General features: G+C 41.9%; 2 protein-coding genes across 5 annotated transcripts in view; one reads left to right on the top strand and one right to left on the bottom strand.

Annotated features, from left to right (window-relative positions):
- Positions 1–18,724, bottom strand: part of LOC115226581 (serine/threonine-protein kinase dyf-5) — a 49,016-nt gene extending 30,292 nt beyond the window's left edge. For 2 of the 3 annotated variants that reach the window (XM_029797587.2, XM_036515251.1), the window contains exon 1: positions 18,660–18,724. The gene's annotated coding sequence lies outside the window, so the exon portion shown is untranslated. Of the gene's footprint in view, positions 1–9,791; positions 9,803–18,659 lie in introns of those variants that run through there. The other variant, XM_036515252.1, reaches the window with a different exon arrangement.
- LOC118768538 overlaps positions 1–21,059 on the top strand; it is a 492,176-nt gene that overhangs the window by 294,986 nt on the left and 176,131 nt on the right. The window lies entirely within an intron of this gene.

Below are 21,059 nucleotides of genomic sequence, written 5' to 3'. Positions count from 1 at the left end.
TGAGGTATATTTTGGGCCTGAAGAGAAGAGCCAGTTGTTAGAACGTGGTACTAGTTTTGTTAAAAGTGATGTAGCTGCCTATCTATCTGACCAGTCAAATGGCTGGTCATTTGTCCATCTTTTAAACCGTCATCTGCTTCTCCTATCTGACCATCCATTTATTTATCCATTTCCCCATCTCTGTCCATCTCTTCATCTTTCTCATTCCACCTCACTCGACATCCATACCTCTCTCTGTTCATGACCATACCAGCGCAGTCATCTCTCTTGCACGCCACATCTGATGCTTCTCATGTCCAACTTTTCTCTCAGGGTACTTACACTCTGTCGTGTATGCACACTGATATTACACATCCACCGGATCATACTAGCTTCATTTCTTTCAAGCCTACACATGTCCTCAGCAGTCACAGCCCATGTTTCACTGCCATGTAGCATGGCTGTTCGTACACATGCATCATATAGTCTGCCTTTCATCCTGAGCGAGAGGCCCTTAGTTGCCAGCAGAGGTAAGAGTTCCCTGAACTTTGCCCAGGCTATTCTTATTCAAGCTGCTACACTCTCAGAGCAACCATCCCCACTACAGACTTGGTAGCCAAGGTAGTGGAAGTTCTTAACTACTTCTAGTTTCTCATCCTGGCATGTGATGGAATCTGTTTTCTGTACATCTTCAGTGTTTATTACCCATGTGGATCTCAAAAACTATATATATATATATATATATATACAGGCGCAGAAGTGGCTGTGTGGTAAGCAGCTTGTTTACCAACCACATGGTTCCGGGTTCAGTCCCACTTCGTGGCACCTTGGGCAAGTGTCTTCTACTATAGCCTCGGGCCGACCAAAGCCTTGTGAGTGGATTTGGTAGGCGGAAACTGAAAGAAGCCTGTCGTATATATGTATATATATATATATATACATATGCGTGTGTGTGTCTGTGTTTGTCCCCCTGGCATTGCTTGACAACCAATGCTGGTGTGTTTATGTTCCCGTTACTTAGCGGTTCGGCAAAAGAGACCGATAGAATAAGTACTGGGCTTACAAAAGAATAAGTCCCAGGGTCGAGTTGCTCGATTAAAGGCGGTGCTCCAGCATGGCCGCAGTCAAATGACTGAAACAAGTAAAAGAGTAAAGAGTATATACTATGTGAAAAATAACTGCATGACTAAAAAGATAATATATAGATTAAAAGAGTAAAAGATGAAGGTGGTGCTCCAGCATGGCCACAGTCGAATGACTGAAACAAGTAAAAGAGATGTAAAATTACATCTGAGAGTAACGAATACTTTTACATTGGTGGGACATTATTGATTTCCAAGAGGAGACTGGCAAATCCTTTGAGTTCATTTTCAAGATAAAAATAAAATATTCCAAACAAGCCTTAGTAAATTAATCTGCTCTATTAACGACAGAAACGAAGACTATATTATCAATTGGGAATTAATTTGTACTGCAAAACCATTCAGACCTAGAACTATACAAATCTGATCAATGTTTAGAAGAATTTTACCAGCCTTTTATATCCAATAAATACTAGACAGGAACAAGCTTCGAGATGCTTGCACATGAGGAAATTCATATTTGTCTAGTATAAATGAATAATAAGCATTTAGACAACAGAACGTTTTGAAATAATGGACTGTGATTAACCAATCAAATTTTGAATTGGAGATTGTTCAAAAAACTTTAAACAGTTTAATTGAAGGATATCAAATAAAGATTCTGAAGAAACTGCACTGGTTTTATAGTAGGGGTTCAATTGCAATGGTTAGTAATTGGTACAGTTGAAACAAGTGTAGGTCTATATAAAGCTGTATATATAACAAAAGAATTAAGGGATAATGCTATGCCACTTTGTAATAATCCTTATAATTATTATTGTTGAGCCAGTACTGCCTGACTGGCCCCATGAAGGTGGCACGTAAAAAGCACCATCCGAATCGTGGCTGATGCCAGTGCCGCCTTGACTGTCTTCCGTGCCGGTGGCACGTAAATTGCACCAATCCGATCGTGGCCGTTGCCAGCTTTGCCAGGCACCTGTGCTGGTGGTACGTAAAAAGCACCCACTACACTCACGGAGTGGTTGGCGTTAGGAAGAGCATCCAGCTGTAGAAACACTGCCAGATCAGACTGGGGCCTGGTGAAGCCTTCTGGTTTCCCAGATCCCCGGTCGAACCGTCCAACCCATGCTGGCATGGAGAACGGACGTTAAACGATGATGATGATGATGATGATGATGGAACAATAGCAAGAAGATCTATAGAGCTTCGTAACGAAATACAAATAAGAATATTTCTAAAGTATGGATTAACCCCATGGGTCTGCACTACAGTTCACTTGCTCACGCTACACCTGAGTATCTAGGCCTTTGTTCTGGTCTTTGTGCTTGGGTACAAAGATTTACTGAACAAGCTTTTATATGTATAAGTGTGTGCGTGCGTGTGTCTGTCTGTCTAAGCATGGCATCAAAGTACAGATATATATATAATGTATGTGAGTGTATATGTGTGTGTATATATATATAAATATATATATAAATATGTATCTATATATATAATATATATATATATATAAAGATATATATATATTATATATATATATATATATATATATAAATATATATAAATATAAATAATATAATATATATATATATAAATATATATAAATATAAATAATATATATTATATATATATATATATATATATATATATATATAAAATATTATATATATAAATATAATATATAGCATATAAATATATATATACATATATAAATATATATATATACATATATAAATATATTATATAATATATAATATACTATAACATATATTAACTATACATATATATATATAATATATATATATAAAATGTGAGTGCATATATATGTATATATGCACTCACATACACATATATATACACACACACACACGTACATGCTGTTATCTCGATGACCTACAAAAGCTGGTCCTTTCACTTATCTGGTCAATAAATCAACACTGAACATTTCTGTTATGCTCTGTGGTGACTCGCACAACTCCAATGCTACCACCCACACCACAACCATCACCACACTACTACAAGCATGACAGAAATATTGTACACTTACTTTTACTTGTTTCAGTCATTTGACTGCGGCCATGCTGGAGCACTGCCTTTAATCGAGCAACTCGAACCCGGGACTTATTCTTTTGTAAGCCCAGTACTTATTCTATTGGTCTCTTTTGCCGAACCGCTAGGTGACGGGGATGTAAACACACCAGCATCGGTTGTCAAGCAATGCTAGGGGGACAAACACAGACACACAAACGCACATACATATATATATATATATATATATATACATATATACGACAGGCTTCTTTCAGTTTCCGTCTACCAAATCCACTCACAAGGCATTGGTCGGCCCGGGGCTATAGCTGGAGACACTTGCCCAAGATGCCATGCAGTGGGACTGAACCCGGAACCATGTGGTTGGTAAACAAGCTACTTATCACACAGCCACTCCTGCGCCTACGTATATTTTATATTCCTGAGCACACACACACGCACACACAAGTATTATATATATATGCGTGTGTGTTTGTGTGTCTGTGTTTGTCCCCCTAGCATTGCTTGACAACCGATGTTGGTGTGTTTATGTCCCCGTTACTTAGCAGTTCGGCAAAAGAGACCGATAGAATAAGTACTGGGCTTACAAAAGAATAAAGGCGGGCTCCAGCATGGCCACAGTTATGTTTTGTCTACAAAGTTTGTAAGGAGCTAGAGACTGAAGATGGAAATGTTTCACCAGTATCAAAGCATAAAAAGCATTCCAAACGCTCTGAAATCATCAGAAAACCTGAATTTATCCAGCAAGTTCAACAGACCATTCATTACAATCCCAGAAAGTCCTTGAGGTCAATTGCAAAAGATATCTATGTGTCAGAAGGAACAGTTAGAAATGTTGTCCAAGAAGACATCAGATATAAGTCTTATATGATGAGGAAAAGTCAATTTAGTTAGAAAAAGCAAAAGAAAATCACTACATCAGACCTAAAAGGCTCCTAAACAAACTGAAAAAGCCAGCAGAAGAAGATTTGATTTGGTTTTTCTCAAACGAGAAAAACTTCGACCAAGATCAAGAAGTTAACAGAAATGACAGATGGTTATGTGCAGACCCTTCTGAAGTTCCAAGTGTTAGGCATACAAAATTTCCTGACTGAAACAGGTAAAAGAGTAAAAGAGAGTAAAGAGATGTAAAAGGACGACAACGATGATGATGATGTTGAAGGAATGATAGGATGAATGTCGCGGTCACAGAAGCAGAGTAAGTTGTCTCCTGTCGTCTTTTGGAACATGTTTGGCCAATTGGGAAATATGGTGTCCGTTGCCAGCCTCGGCTGGCCCCCGTGCCGGTGACACGTAAAAGCACCGTCCGTTCGTGGCCGTTTGCCAGCTCTGTCTGGCCCCCGTGTTGGTGGCACGTAAAAGCACCATCCGTTCGTGTCCGTTGCCAGCATCGCCTGGCCCCGTGCCGGTGACACGTAAAAGCACCATCCGTTCGTGGCCGTTCGCCAGCTCTGTCTGGCACCTGTGCAGGTGGCACATAAAAAACACCCACTACACTCGCGGAGTGGTTGGCGTTAGGAAGGGCATCCAGCCGTAGAAACACTGCCAGATCTGACTGGGCCTGACGAATTTTCCAGCTTCACAGACCCCAGTTGAACCGTCCAACCCATGCTAGCATGGAAGGCGGACGCTAAACGATGATGATGATGATGATGATGAGCCTGCCTGGAAACAAGCGAGTGTGAGTGACAGGAAGAGCATCCTTCCGGCTGAAGAGGATCCGAGTCGGAGAAAAAGAAGAAGAGAAGCAAAATTCCAGCTGACCCGTGTTAAGCATTGGGAAGTGGACACTAAAGGGAAAAAAAGAAGAAAAAGACGATGATGATGATGATGATGATGATGGTGACAGCTGGGTGTACGAATAACAGACACACCAGCATTATATAGAAGTTGCTCCTTCATCTGGGACACCACCACCACAAATACCACTACTACTACTACTACCACCACCACCACTACTATCAATACCACCACCACCACGACTACTACTACTACTACTACTACAACCACCACTACCATCACTACTATCAATACCGCTACAACAAATACCACCACCACCACCACCAGGACTACTACTACTACTACTACAACTACCACTACTACTACTACTACTAGCACGACCACCACTAATACTACTACTACCACCACCACCACTGCTACAAATACCACTACTACTACTACAAATACCACTACTACAACTATCACCACTACCACCACCACCAACATTATAACTACTACTACTACTACTATTACGTATATAGGTATCTTTGAGTCCATTTCCAACAGATGTCCACTGAAGTGATTTGCACGGAGCCCCTCACCAACCACGACCACCACCATCGATTTTTAATATGGCAGATAAAGCATCAAGGGCAAATAATTATAACCAAAAAGGAGGGGTGGTCACAGAAAGACTCTACCCACCCCTCCTCTCATGTCACATTTAATTCTGGCTGTGGAGGCAGGGGGGGGGAGTGGCATCAACTTCTACCCTGTCCTGGAGGGGAGCCACAGTCTGCATCTGTCTGTGTGTCTCCACTGCCTCTTTGTGTGTGTGTGTGTGTGTGCGCGTGTGTGTGCGCGTGTATAGTTGTCTGTGTGTGTTTGAGTGTGTGTGTGTATTGGTATGCGTGCGTGTGTGTGTGTGTCTGTGTCTGTATATATGTGTGTGTGTGAGGGTTTTTGTATGTGTGTGTGTATCTCTGTGTGTGTTTGGGTGTGTGTGTGTGTCTGTGTGCATGCTTGTGTGTATGTGTGCATGTGTGTGTATGTATATATGTGTGTGTGTCTGTGTGCATGCTTGTGTGTATGTGTGCATGTGTGTGTATGTATATATGTGTGTGTGTCTATGTGTGCTTGGGTGTGTATTTGTATGCGTGTGTTTCTGTGTCTGGTGTGTGTGAGTGCGTATATTTGTGTGTGTGTCTATGTGTGTTTGGGGGTGTGTGTGTGTGTGCTTGTGTGTGTGTGTGTGTGTGTGTGTGTGTGGTGTGCTTGTGTGTGTGTGGGTGTGTGTGTGTGTGTGTGGTGTGTGTGCGTATATTTGTGTGTGTGTCTATGTGTGTTTGGTGTGTGTGTGTGTGTGTGTATTTGTGAGTGTGTCTCTGTGTGCATGTTTGTGTGTATGTGTGTGTGTGTGTGTGTGTGTGTGTGTGTGTGTGCTTGTGTGTGTGTGTGTGTGTGGTGTGTGTGTGTGTGTGCTTGTGTGTGTGTGTGTGTGGGTGCCGAAGAGTTTGCTGACTCCACCGCCTCCTCCGCAGCGGTACCATCGCCACCATCAACACCTCCAACGACTACCAACCCCCACCACACCTACCCTTCAGTTGTCCTACATTACGAACAAACAAAAAAAAAAAAAATGGAAAAGAAAACCAATAATCGATAATAATAATAATAATAAAAAAACAATAAGGAATGTAACAGTCTATTATTGCTAAATAATCCAGAGAGGGAAAGCTGAAAGTCAGAGACGTGTGTGTGTGTGTGTATGTATATCTCTGTATCTATATGCGTGTGTGTGTGTGTGTGAGTATGTATTTTTTTTTTACTTGTTTCAGTCATTTTGACTGTGGCCATGCTGGAGCACCGCCTTTAATCGAGCAGCTCGACCCCGGGACTTATTCTTTTTGTACCAGTACTTATTCTATCTACGGTCTCTGTTTTGCCGAACCGCTAAGTGGACGGGGACGTAAACACACACACCAGCTCGGTTGTCAAGCAATGCTAGAGGGACAAATACAGATACACACACACACATACATATATATCATATATACGACGGGCTTCTTTCAGTTTCCGTCTACCAAATCCACTCACCAAGGCTTTGGTCGGCCCGAGGCTATAGTAGAAGACACTTGCCAAGGTGCCACGCAGTGGGACTGAACTGGAACCATGTGGTTGGTTAAACAACTACTTACCACACAGCCACTCCTGCGCCTATATATATATATATTATATATATATATACACACACACACATATATACGACGGGCTTCTTTCAGTTTCTGTTACCAAATCCATTCACAAGGCATTGGTCGGCCTGAGGCTATAGCAGAAAGACACTTGCCCAAGGTGCCCACAGTGGGACTGACCCAGAAACTATGTGGTGTTGGTTAGCAAGCTACTTACCACACAGCCACTCCTGCGCCTATATTATAATATATATAGATATATATTATATATATATATACATATATATGACGGCTTCTTTCAGTTTCCGTTCTACCAAATCCAGACACAAGGCATTGATCGGCCCGGGGCTATAGCAGAAGACACTTGCCCAAGGTGCCATGCAGTGGGACTGAACCCGGAACCATGTGGTTGGTTAGCAAGCTACTTACCACACAGCCACTCCAGCATAACCCCCCATCCAAATATATCCAACCATCAAAAACGTGGTGCCTCAGTTTTTGCCTAGTTTGTTTGCTTGATTGATTATGCCCCTGCTGGTTTCTCAGCAACAACTGAAGTTAATAACTCCCAATTTTTTTACATTGATATATCATGAAGCAGAATAAACAAATATCAGCTTGTATTGTTTAAAATTCTACTTTTTTATTCTCTGTTAAAAAAAAAAAGCCAAACCTGTTATCGACGTATGTGTAATGTATAGCTGTGTGGTTACAGGCTTGTTCTCCAACCGTGGTGGTGTGGGTTTCATTTCAGAGCATGGAATCCTCCACAAGCGACACCACGTGTGGGTGCTGGATTAACCAACAGGGTGTGGATGAAATTTGTGCACAAGCCATTCATATTCTTTTACTTGTTTAAGTCATTTGACTGTGGCCACACTGGAGCACCATATCTATCTATCTATCTATCTATCTATCTATCTATCTATCGCCTTACTCTTTTACTTGTTTCAGTCATTTGACTGCGGCCATGCTGGAGCACCGCCTTTAGTTTAGCAAATCGACCCCGGGACTTATTCTTTGTAAGCCCGGTACTTATTCTATCGGCCTCTTTTGCCGAAACGCTAGTGACGAGGAGGTAAAACAACCAGCATCGGTTGTCAGCAATGCTAAGGGGGACAAACACAGACACACAAACATATACACACACATTCATATATATAATATATACATATATGACACGGCTTCTTTCAGTTTCCGTCTACCAAATCCACTCACAAGCATTGGTCGGCCCGAGGACTATAGCAGAAGAACACACTTGCCCAAGATGCCACACAGTGGGACTGAACCAGAACTATGTGGTTTGGTTAGCAAGCTACTTACCACACAGCCACTCCTGTGCTTATATATATATATATGTGTGTGTGTGTAGTTAATCCAAACATGAAAACACAACAACACGAGGACGTGGAACAAATATAGTATTATTGGACGCTCAGGAAAGAAGGAAAGAAGGGTTTAACGTTTCGAGCGGAGCTCTTCGTCAGGAACATAGGAAAAGGAAAGATCCAGAGAAGGGAAGACGGAGGAAAAAAATCACCAACGGTACACACGCGGTCACATTTTGAATATATATAAAGATAGATAGATAAAGATAGATATTGTCAGTCTATGGGGTTACCCTAGGTTTCATGTCCATAAGGTGTTTATCTTTACAGCATTACTTCAGACCCTAAAACCCGCTGGCCAATGGCATTTCTAGCAACTCTATACACCCTACTGCTACATAACTTAGTGTGCTTCTATTTTGGATTTACTAGAGAAATATATATGTTAAGGAGTGCATCCAGCTGTAAAATCTCTGCCAAAACAGACACAGTAGCCTAGGGTAGTTTTTCTACATGGTTGGCACCTGTCAACCGTCCTACCCATGTATGCATGGAAGATGGATGATGATATATATATATATATATATATATACATATAAGGTGGCGAGCTGGCAGAATCGTTAGCATGCTGGGCGAAATGCTTAGTATCGAGGCTATAGTAGAAGACACTTGCCCAAGGTGCCACGCAGTGGGACTGAACCCAGAACCATATGGTTGGTAAGCAAGCTACTTACCACACAGCCACTCCTGCGCCTATATAGAGAGATACATATAAATGTGTGTGCGTGTATTGGTGTCGTGTAACTACCACCTGTTCCGGCAGCATGTAAAAAGCACCTTTTGAGTGTTGGGCTTCACAGAGACAAAGACAGATGACCGAGACCTTTGGCAATATTCTGTGCTTAAGAAGAAGACCCATTGAGTCAAGTGAAATCATAGTCATGATAGATACCTATTTCTTTACTACCCACATGGGGCTAAACACAGAGAGAACAAACAAGGACAGACAAAGGGATTAAGTTGATTACATCGACCCCAGTGCGTAAACTGGTACTTAATTTATCGACCCCGAATGGATGAAAGGCAAAGTCGACCTCGGTGGAATTTGAACTCAGAACGTAACAGCAGACGAAATACGGCTACGCATTGTGTCCGGCGTGCTAACCATTCTGCCAGCTCGCCGCCTTACATGATAGTCATGATAGATACCAGCGTGATGCAACTGGTATCTGTGCCGGTAGCATGCCAAAATCACCCATTACACTCTAGGAGTGAATGGCATTAGGAAAGGCATCTAGCTGTAGAAACCAGGCCAGATCAGGTTACATTCTGGTGCAGACCCTCGGCTTACTAACCCTGGTCAAACTGTCCATCCCAGGTGAGCATGGACAACGGATGTTAAATCATGATGATGATGATATATATATATGTTAAGGTGTGACATGTTTTAAAGAAGCTGTGTCCAGACACTTAGAATAAAGAACACAAAGATACGTCTGTGAGTGAATAAATATTTAATCCGTAATTGTTTATCAACTAACAATTATGCATTAAATATATATATATATCATTATAAACATACACAAACACATATATATATGTATACATACACACACACACAGACAATATATATACATGTCACATATATACATATATGAATATATTATATATATATATATATATATATATATATATATATATATACACATACACACATATATATATGTATACATACACACACACAGACACACACATATATATATATATGTACACATAAATATATGAATATATATATATATATATAATTATAATATACGTTACACACACACATATATATGTACACATATATACATATATGAATTATATATATATATAATTATATATACATACACACACACATCTATATGTACACATATATACATATATGAATATATTAATATATATATATAATTATATATACAAACACACACATATATATATGTAAACATATATATATATGTATATAATTATATATACATACACACACATATATATGTATACATATATATATATATGTACACACACACATATATATATGTATATAATTATATATACATACACACACACATATATATATGTATACAGATATATATATATATATATATATATTGTGCAAATACATATAATCATTTATGTACACATTCACAAGGTGCACTCGGTGCTAAAGTGAACAAAAGCGATGCAGTGGTCTCACAGGAAGGTTCGCAGAGGGAGTAGAATTTGTTTGCTACGGACGTGCAGGAACAATAAACAACAAAAGCACAGAGGAAACAGATGCTCTGGAATACCCAAGAGGCTTCCTAGAAGTAGTAGAAAGATTCTTTTACCAGCATGGCCTAATAGCAGTGGAGGAGGATGCTCTGACAATCTCGTTACCAGAAAAGCCCTGGCAAGGAAAATTGCAGAGAATTTTTATCTGTTGATAACAAAAGGCATTTCTCTGTCAGAATGAAAAGCAGATTGTATGATGTCTATGTATAAACAGTTATGCCACATAGGTTTGAGGCTTGGGCTGTGAATGCAGACGAAATGTAAAGAATAGAAAGAAATGAAATTAGCATACTCTTTTTACTCTTTTACTTGTTTCAGTCATTTGATGCGGCGCCATGCCGGAGCACCACCTTTTAGTCGAGCAAATCGACCCGGGACTTATTCTTTGTAAGCCCAGTCTTATTCTATTGGTCTCTTTTTGCCGACCACTAAGTGACAGGGACGTAAACACACCAGCATTGGTTGTCACAGCTGCTAGGGGACAAACACAGACACACAAACATGCATATATATATATATATATTATATATATCTATATATATAGATATATATATATATACGAAATTCTATTCTACGGTTGGCTATCGAGCTTGTAACGTTATGTTTTTCTTATATATCTTGAGTTTGTTGCACTGATGAACATAGATGCATATTCTGCATTAATTGCGAAATCACAGGTGATATGTAACTAAATTCTTCTTTTAAATGACTCGCTTTGAAGTTTTGCATTCGGTTTAAAATTTGTTTATTTTAGTAAGTTTTTGACCGCATTGGTCCCTCTTAGCGTGTGGTATCTATGAATAGTAGTACCCTCAATATAATATATATATATACATATATACGACGGGCTTCTTTCAGTTTCCATCTACCAAATCCACTCACAAGGCCTTGGTCGGCCCAAGGCTACAGTAGAAGACACTTGCTTAAGGTGCCATGCAGTGGGACTGAACCCTGAACCATGTGGTTGGTAAACAAGCTACTTACCACACAGCCACTCCTGCGCCTATATATATATATTTTGGACACTAAACTCTGCTTGCAAAGACCTGTTGAGGTAAAGTGAAATCAGAATCAAATTCGATGACTGGCATCAGTGCTTGTGGAGCGCTAAGAGCACCATCCGAGCCAGATCGTTACCAGAGCAGCTGACTGGCTTCCGTGCTGGTGACACGTAAAAAGCACCATTTGAGCGTGGCCGTTGCCAGTACCGCCTGACTGGCCTTTGTACCGGAGACACGTAAAAGCACCCACAACACTCTCAGAGCGGTTGGCGTTAGGAAGGGCATCCAGCTGTAGAAACTCTGCCAGATCAGATTGGAGCCTGGTGCAGCCAGCTGGTTCGCCAGTCCTCAGTCAAATCGTCCAACCTATGCCAGCATGGAAAGCGGACGTTAAACGATGATGATGATGAATGATGTGTACATAAAATATGAATATTAGAAAACAGATGTGTGTGTGTGTGTATGTGGTGTGTGCTCCTATCTGTGACTGCCTGTTTGCTGGTTTGAACCAATGTTACTGTGTCTCTGTACGTAAAAGAATAAAAAGAACAACAAAAAGCAAAAACAAACACTCTCGCCCACAACAGAAGTCATTCGATAAGCAGAGATCAATATGATATCAATATCCGTCAATCCGAGAGGGATAAGTGCTGGGAAGCGTGTATGGGGGGGGGTCACTGATATGATTAATTAATTAAAAGCCCTTGATTACACCGCCCCCCCCCCCCAACATGGTCGAAGTCCAAATGGCTGGAAGCAAACAAAGACTGCGACACACTCAAACAGACCCACTAAACTGAATATGTCCTCCGCTCACTGAATGACAGGGCTGCATGAATAATTAATATTGGTTGCACAATGAAAAATATACAAAAGAATAACTTATACGGGCATCGCTTATAGATGTGGAGGTGCATGGCTTGGTGGTTAGGGCAATCGACTCATGATTCTAAGATTGCAGTTTCAATTCCTGGACTGGGCGATGCATTGAGTTCTTAAGCAGAACACTCATTTCTTGCTGTTCCTGTCCTCTCTATCTATCAATCCGCTCAGTCGAAGTCGACCCTCGGTCACTCGTTGGATCAGTGTCCTCCAGTCAGTTCTATCCTGGGCCGCTTCTTTCAGACTGGCTATGTCCATTCCCGTATCACTCCTGATGGTGTCAAGCCAGCGGGTTCTTGGTCGGCCTCTTCCTCTCTTGCCACTGACCATTGTAAGCATGATGTCCTTCTCCAGGGTTTTTCTCCGCATAATATGACCGAAATATGCCAATCTATGCTTGGTGATCCCAGCTTCTAGCGACATTTTTGGCCTGATCTGCTTAAGAACTTCTCCATTGGTCGGCCTCTCCTCTCTTGCCACTGACCATTCCGAGCATGATGTCCTTCTCCAGGGATTTTCTCCTCATAATATGACCGAAATATACCAATCTATGCTTGGTGATCCCAGCTTCTAACAACATTTTTGGCCTGATCTGCTTAAGAACTTCTCCATTGGTCAGCCTCTTCCTCTCTTGCCACTGACCATTCTGAGCATGATGTCCTTCTCCAGGGATTTTCTCCGCATAATATGACCGAAATATACCAATCTACGCTTGGTGATCCTAGCTTCTAGCGACATTTTCGGCCTGATCTGCTTAAGAACTTCTCCATTGGTCAACCTATTCCTCTCTTGCCACTGACCGTTCCGAGCATGATGTCCTTCTCCAGGGATTTTCTCCGCATAATATGACCGAAATATACCAATCTACGCTTGGTGATCCTAGCTTCTAGCGACATTTTCGGCCTGATCTGCTTAAGAACTTCTCCATTGGTCAACCTCTTCCTCTCTTGCCACTGACCGTTCCGAGCATGATGTCCTTCTCCAGGGATTTTCTCAGCATAATATGACCGAAATATACCAATCTATGCTTGGTGATCCCAGCTTCTAGCGACATTTTCGGCCTGATCTGCTTAAGAACTTCTCCATTGGTCGGCCTATTCCTCTCTTGCCACTGACCATTCCGAGCATGATATCCTTCTCCAGGGATTTTCTCCGCATAATATGACAATCTATGCTTGGTGATCCCAGCTTCTAGCAACATTTTCGGCCTGATCTGCTTAAGAACTTCTCCATTGGTCGGCCTATTCCTCTCTTGCCACTGACCATTCCGAGCATGATGTCCTTCTCCAGGGATTTTCTCCACATAATATGACCGAAATATGCCAATCTACGCTTGGTGATCCCAGAAAAAAATGATGTTTTATAAACACATTCTACCAGTATACGAAGTTTAAAAGTGTTTAGTTAACTAGAAATTGTGTTGAAAACTGCCAGTCAAACAGAAAAGATCCGGAGTTTGAAAACCTGGGACTCCTCCCGCTGCGTATACTGATGAGGCGTGGAGGCGCAATGGCCTAGTGGTTAGGGCAGCGGACTCGCGGTCGTCGGATTCGATTCCCAGACCGGGCGTTGTGAGTGTTTATTGAGCGAAAACACCTAAAAAGCTCCACGAGGCTCCGGCAGGGGATGTTGGTGATCCCTGCTGTACTCTTTCACCACAACTTTCTCTCACTCTTACTTCCTGTTTCTGGTGTGTCTGTATTTCAAAGGGCCGGCCTTGTCACTCTCTGTGTCACGCTGAATATCTCCGAGAACTACGTTAAGGGTACATGTGTCTGTGGAGTGCTCAGCCACTTACACGTTAATTTCACGAGCAGGCTTTTCCCGTTGATCGGATCAACCGGAACCCTCGTCGTCGTCACCGACGGAGTGCATCCATACTGATGAGTATATTCAGACGTAGAGAAAGACCAAATAGAGCTATCTGTAAAAATACGCACACACACATATATGTAGCCTCGGGCCGACCAAAGCCTTGTGAGTGGATTTGGTAGACGGAAACTGAAAGAAGCCCGTCGTAGCTATATATGTGCGTGTACGTTTGTGCGTCTGTATTTGTCCCCCCCACCATCGTTTGGCAACCGATGTTGGTGTGTTTACGTCCCCGTAACTTAGCGGTTCAGGAAAAGAGACCAATAGGGTAAGTACAAAGCTTACAAAGAATAAGTCCTGGGGTCGATTTGTTCGACTAAAGGCGGTGCTCCAGCATGGCCGCAACCGAAATGACTGAAACAAGTAAAAGAGTATATATGTGTGTGTGTGTGTGTGTGTGTGTATGTTTGTGTGTCTGTATTCGTTCCCCCACCATCCTTTGGCAACCGATGTTGGTGTGTTTACATCCTCGTAACTTAGCGGTTCGGCGAAAGAGACCGATAGAATAAGTACTGGGCTTACAAAGAATAAGCCCTGGTGGGGTCGATTTGCTCGACTAAAGGCGGTGCTCCAGCATGGCCGCAGTCAAATGACTGAAACAAGTAAAAGAGACCGATAGAATAAGTACTGGGCTTACAAAGAATAAGTCCTGGGGTCGATTTGATCGACTAAAGGCGGTGCTCTCCAGCATGGCCGCAGTCAAATGAAACTGAAACAAGTAAAAGAGACCGATAGAATAAGTACTGGGCTTACAAAGAATAAGTCCTGGGGTCGATTTGATCGACTAAAGGCGGTGCTCCGCATGGCCGCAGTCAAATGACTGAAACAAGTAAAAGAGACCGGGGATAGATAAGTACTGGGCTTACAAAGAATAAGTCCGGGGTCGATTTGATCGACTAAAGGCTGTCTCCACATGGCCGCAGTCAAATGACTGAAACAAATAAAAGAGTAAAAGAGAATCTATACAGAATAATTTATTTTGTCGTCTAAGAATCTGTCAGAAAAAAAAAAGAGCAGAGGGTGACATAATCGAACTGGTTACCTAACACTCTGTTGAACCCCCTAATGTGAAATCGATCGTTAAGATCGGCCACAATGGATACATAATACTGTGTGGAGTCGCAATGGCCCAGTGGTTAGGGCAGCAGACTCGCGGTCATAGGATCGAGGTTTCATTCCCAGACCGGGCGTTGTGAGTGTTTATTGAGGCGAAAACACCTAAAGCTCCACGAGGCTCCGGCAGGGGATGGTGGTGATCCCCGCTGTACGCTTTCACCACAACTTTCTCTCACCCTCTTACTTCCTGTTTCTGTGTACCTGTATTTCAAAGGGCCGCGGCCTTGTCACTCTCTGTGTCACGCTGAATATCCCCGAGAACTACATTAAGGGTACACTTGTCTGTGGAGTGCTCAGCCACTTACACGTTAATTTCACAAGCAGGCTGTTCCGTTGATCGGATCAACAGGAACCCTCGTCGTCGTAACCGAAGGAGTGCTTCCATCCATAATACTGTGCTTTTCGATTAATATAAAAATACATATCTGAGCCGTTTTAGCAGCATTATTCGCGCCTGAGGCAAATCAGTTAATGAGCCTTGCAGTATATGTTAACAGTAAACCACAGCACACGTAGGAATGGATCTCTCGACCTGCGAGGGGCCTGTGGTCAACTGCCCAGAGTGCCCATCTCTTTAGACGGCACTCACACACATATATATGAGACGATAGATAGATAGATAGATAGATATGTTTCTTTATTAGCCACACAGGGCTGCACACAGACGGGACAGATTACAAAGTAGAGCTTTTCTTCTTTTGGAGAAAAAACAAAGTGGGGTAGGTTTTCGATCAAAAGGGATCGTAAAAGGGAAAGAAGAAAAAAAGGAAAAGAAACAAAAGAAAAGAAAAAGGAAAAAAGGGGAAAAAGAAAATAAAACGATCAATAGGGATCGTGTCATGATGTACAGTGTAAAGGGGGAGGCAGATAAGGTTTATCCGTGGGAAGAAAAGCCTACGGAAAAGACCACGGTAACCTCGGTCAATATTATTACATGTTACCACATTTGTTTGCAAAGATAGATAGATATATAGAGAGAGAGAGAGTTAGATAGATGGATAGATAGACAGACACAGATGGATGGACAAACAGATAGATAGATAAATAGACAAGATAGATAAGATAGATAAACAGACAGACAGACAGATAGATAGATAGATAGATAGACAGATAGATAGATGGATGGATAGATAGATATAGACAGATAGATAGATAGATATAGACAGATAGATTGACATAGACAGATAGATATAGACAGATAGATAGATATAGACAGAGAGATTGATAGATAGATAGAGAGAGTTAGATAGATGGATAGATAGACAGACACAGACGGACGGACGGACAGACAGACAGACAGATAGATAGATAGACAGGTAGATAGATAGACAGATAGATATCCACAGAGAGAGAGAGAGAGAGAGATGTGTGCCACAGTACTTCGACGGCCGATACAAACTAAAGCCGACAAGTGTCAACCGCTACAAAGAAATCTAGGTTAAGTAAACAAACCTCCTTCCATCTCAGCATAAACAACACTACAGATAGTATTGTACGTGTGTGTGTGTGTATATATTTATATATATATATACTACATTTATAGTTAGATAGATAGATATGCGCATATGTGTGTGTATCTCTTGAGGCTACTTCAGTGACTCAAGGTTCGAGAGTTTCGTGCGTTGCATTTATTATATACATACTTATATATACGTCTCTCTCACCTCAGTCTTTATATATATATATATTTATATAATTGTGTGATTGTTTTTTTCTTTATATCTGTGTCCATCTGCTTCCTTGTCTGTCTATCTGTGTCTGCATTATATATATATATATATTGTTGTATTTAGGAATGGTCATTTTGCCAGTTTAGAAAATAAAAAACACACGCACTATATATTCGGTGTTATTTTGCTTTAGTGTTATTTATTTTTTACATTAATCTTAATCTTATTTCGGCCAGAGTTCTTTCGTCACACTCCTGTGACCGCATCAGTGGTCCTTTATTGGCTAACTGGCAATATGACCATTCCGAAATAAACAATATCTGTTTCCACACACGACTTCACATAAAAAAATCTTGCACAACAAATATTTAAACGTATTATATATATATATAATATATATATATATATATATATATATATATATATATATAATATATATATATATATATATATATCTGTAAATTAATAGTTACCATTATCAATAGTCAAGGTAAAACTCTGAGTTTCAGATGCCGAAGTGGAAATCCACAACACCATCACTTCGGTTATCTGGCCATGTGTATATATTTACAACGAGGGGTGGTTGAAAAGTTTCTGCTTTTGGGTACAAGAAAATAGAGGGGGATCAGTTAATTATGATTTTTTTCAGATGGCCAGATAACCGATGAGATGGTGTTGTGGATTTCCACTTCGGCATCTGAAACTCAGAGTTTTATCTTGACTATTGAATAATGGTAACATATTATTGTATAGATAAATTTCCTCTATTTACATAATATTGAGGTCTCTTTCTTTCTTTTGTTATCTTACCGTTTATCAATAATATATATATATATTATATACATATATATATATATATATTAATATATATATATATAGACATATATATAGACACATATATAGACACACACACATATATATATAGACATATATATAGACACACACACACACATATATATATGTACATACGAAAGGTGGTTGAAAAGTTTCTGGTTTTGGGTAAAAGAAAATCGAGGTTGGATCTGTTGATTATGGTTTTGTTGGTCATATTCCCCTCTCATATCCACTGACTTATTGCAATGGTCTTCAGTTATTCTGAGCCTAAACCTCGGGAAAAAAAACCCCCAAAAAACCTCGTAAAGTTGGGCCTCCAGCCAGGACTTTTGCGACACCGTTAAAGCCAGGGACTTGGCTGTCCCGTCGTATATACGCAGAGAAAGCGGAGAAGAGAGAGGAAACTGGTGGATGTACAAAAGAATGTACATTGGAAAGAAAGGAGAGAGGGTGAGAAAGGGAGGCTGAATCAAGTAGATAAGAAACAACGAGGAAAATAAAGGGTAAATTCAAAAAGACTTCAGGACATGACTTGTTTGTTGAGGGGCAGAAGAGAGACATGGAGAAAAAAGAGACACAAAAACAGAGACGAAGTCGAGAGAGGAAAAGAAAATAATAAACTTACGGCCGCCATATTTGACTATTGTTGCTTGAGAAGCTGTCACGTGACTCGTTACTAAGGAAGCTGTGGGACGAGAGCGGTAGGGGGGAGGTAGTAGTGGTGGTGGTGATGGCGGCGGCGGTGGGGGAGGTAGTAGTGTTGATGGCGGCGGCGGTGGGGGAGGTAGTAGTGTTGATGGCGGCGGCGGCGGTGGTGAGGTAGTAGTGGTGGTGATGGCGGCGGCGGTGGGGGAGGTAGTAGTGTTGATGGCGGCGGCGGCGGTGGTGAGGTAGTAGTGGTGGTGATGGCGGTGGCGGTGGGGGAGGTAGTAGTGTTGATGGCGGCGGCGGCGGTGGTGAGGTAGTAGTGGTGGTGATGGGTGCGGCGGTGGGGGAGGTAGTAGTGTTGATGGCGGCGGCGGCGGTGGTGAGGTAGTAGTGGTGGTGATGGCGGTGGCGGTGGGGGAGGTAGTAGTGTTGATGGCGGCGGCGGCGGTGGTGAGGTAGTAGTGTTGATGGCGGCGGCGGTGGAGATGTAGTAGTGGTCGTGGTGGTGGGGGAGGTAGTAGTGGTGGTGATGGAGGTGGCGGGGTGAGGAGGTAGTAGTGTTCATGGCGGCGGCGGTGGGGGAGGTAGTAGTGGTGATGGCGGCGGCGGTGGGAGAGGTAGTAGTGGCGATGGCGGTGGTGCAGGTGTAGCGGCGGCGGCGAATGGCTTTCGCGGTTGTTATGTTTTTGTTGTGGTGGTTGTGATGGTAGTGGGTGACCAGGTTTGTTGTGCATGGTGGTGGTGGTGGTGGTGGTGGTGGTGGTGGTTACGCTCATAGCAATAGCAGTAGTAGCAATAGTGGTGGTAATGATACAGTTACGGCCGAGCGCAGGCGGAGACGGCGGCGGCGGCTGTGGCGACGGCTGTTGCCCGTTGGAATGAAATGACGTGTAGTTATGTTTGCGTGTGGGTGTGTGTCTGTGGGTGTGTGTGTGTGTTTGCGTGTGCGTGTGTGTATCTGTTTGGTGTGTGTCTGTGTGTTTGTGTATCAAGTATATTCTTTCTTTCTTTTGTTTCGGTCATTTGACTGCGGCCATGCTGGAGCACCGCCTTCAGTCGAACAAATCGACCCCGGGACTTATTCTTTGCAAGCCTAGTACTTATCCTCTCGGTCTTTTTTGCTGAACCGCTAATGTACGGGACGTGGAGACAAACACAGACACAGATCCCCCCCCACACACACTCATACACACATATATATTTCTTTACTACCCACAAGTGGCAAAACACAGAGGGGGCAAACAAGGACAGACAAACTGATTAAGTCGATTATATCGACCCCAATGCGTAACTGGTACTTAATTTATCGACCCTGAAAGGATGAAAGGCAAAATCGACCTCGGCAGAATTTGAACTCAGAACGTAACGGCAGACGACATACTACTAAGCATTTTGCCCGGCATGCTAACGTTTCTGCCAGATCGACAGGCTTCTTTCTGCCTACAAAATCCACTCTCAAGGTTGGCCCTTGTAGATCTGAGTGTGTACATGCGCGTATCTATATGTGCGTATTTGTATATATATATTCATTTGACTGCAGCCATGCTGGAGCACCGTCTTTAGTCGAGCAAATCCTTCAGTCAGTTCTATCCTGGGCCGCTTCTTTCAGATTGGCTATGTCCATTCCGGTATCGCCCTTGATGGTGTCAAGCCAGCGGGTTCTTGGTCGGCCTCTTCCTCTCTTGCCACTGACCATTCCGAGCATGATGTCCTTCTCCAGGGATTTTTCTCCTCATAATATGACCGAAATATGCCAATCTATGCTTGGTGATCCTAGCCTCTAGCGACATTTTCGGCCTGATCTGCTTAAGAACTTCTCCATTGGTGAGCCGCGCTGTGCATGGAATCCGCAAAAGTCTTCTCCAACACCATATATATATATATATATATACACACACAGATATATACTCCTATATACACACATATATTGGATCCTGTCAGTTTCAGCTCCAAGTTCTAAGTCAATAAATCAAAGCCAAATGTCTTTTCCCTCAATTACTCCATCTTTGTATCACAATCATGTAATTACATATTTAATTATCTTAATAAAACAGCTGTTGAGCACAATTAGATTATGAATTACATAAGAAACTCCGATGTCTGGCAGCTAACTTGGCAAACACCCATAAAATTATCAACCATCTTACAAACAATAACTCTGAGTACCTTTTTAAACACCGTCTGTCTAACACCCGTGGACATATTTACAAAGTCAGAAAACAGCACAGCTCCCATGACTTTAGGAAACATTTTTTCACGCTGAGAGTTGCTGAAGCATGGAACAAACTGCCGGCATCAGTTGTTAGTTGTCGGAGCACTGCATCCTCCAAAACTTCCATGCTTCCTGAGATTCGTCAACACTACACCTGATATTCTC

This window comes from Octopus sinensis, linkage group LG30 (genome assembly GCF_006345805.1).
Source record: "Octopus sinensis linkage group LG30, ASM634580v1, whole genome shotgun sequence".
Taxonomy (NCBI): Eukaryota; Metazoa; Mollusca; class Cephalopoda; order Octopoda; family Octopodidae; genus Octopus; species Octopus sinensis.
The sequence above is the reverse complement of the archived record's forward strand: the minus strand, read 5'-3'. Positions and strand labels throughout refer to the sequence as shown.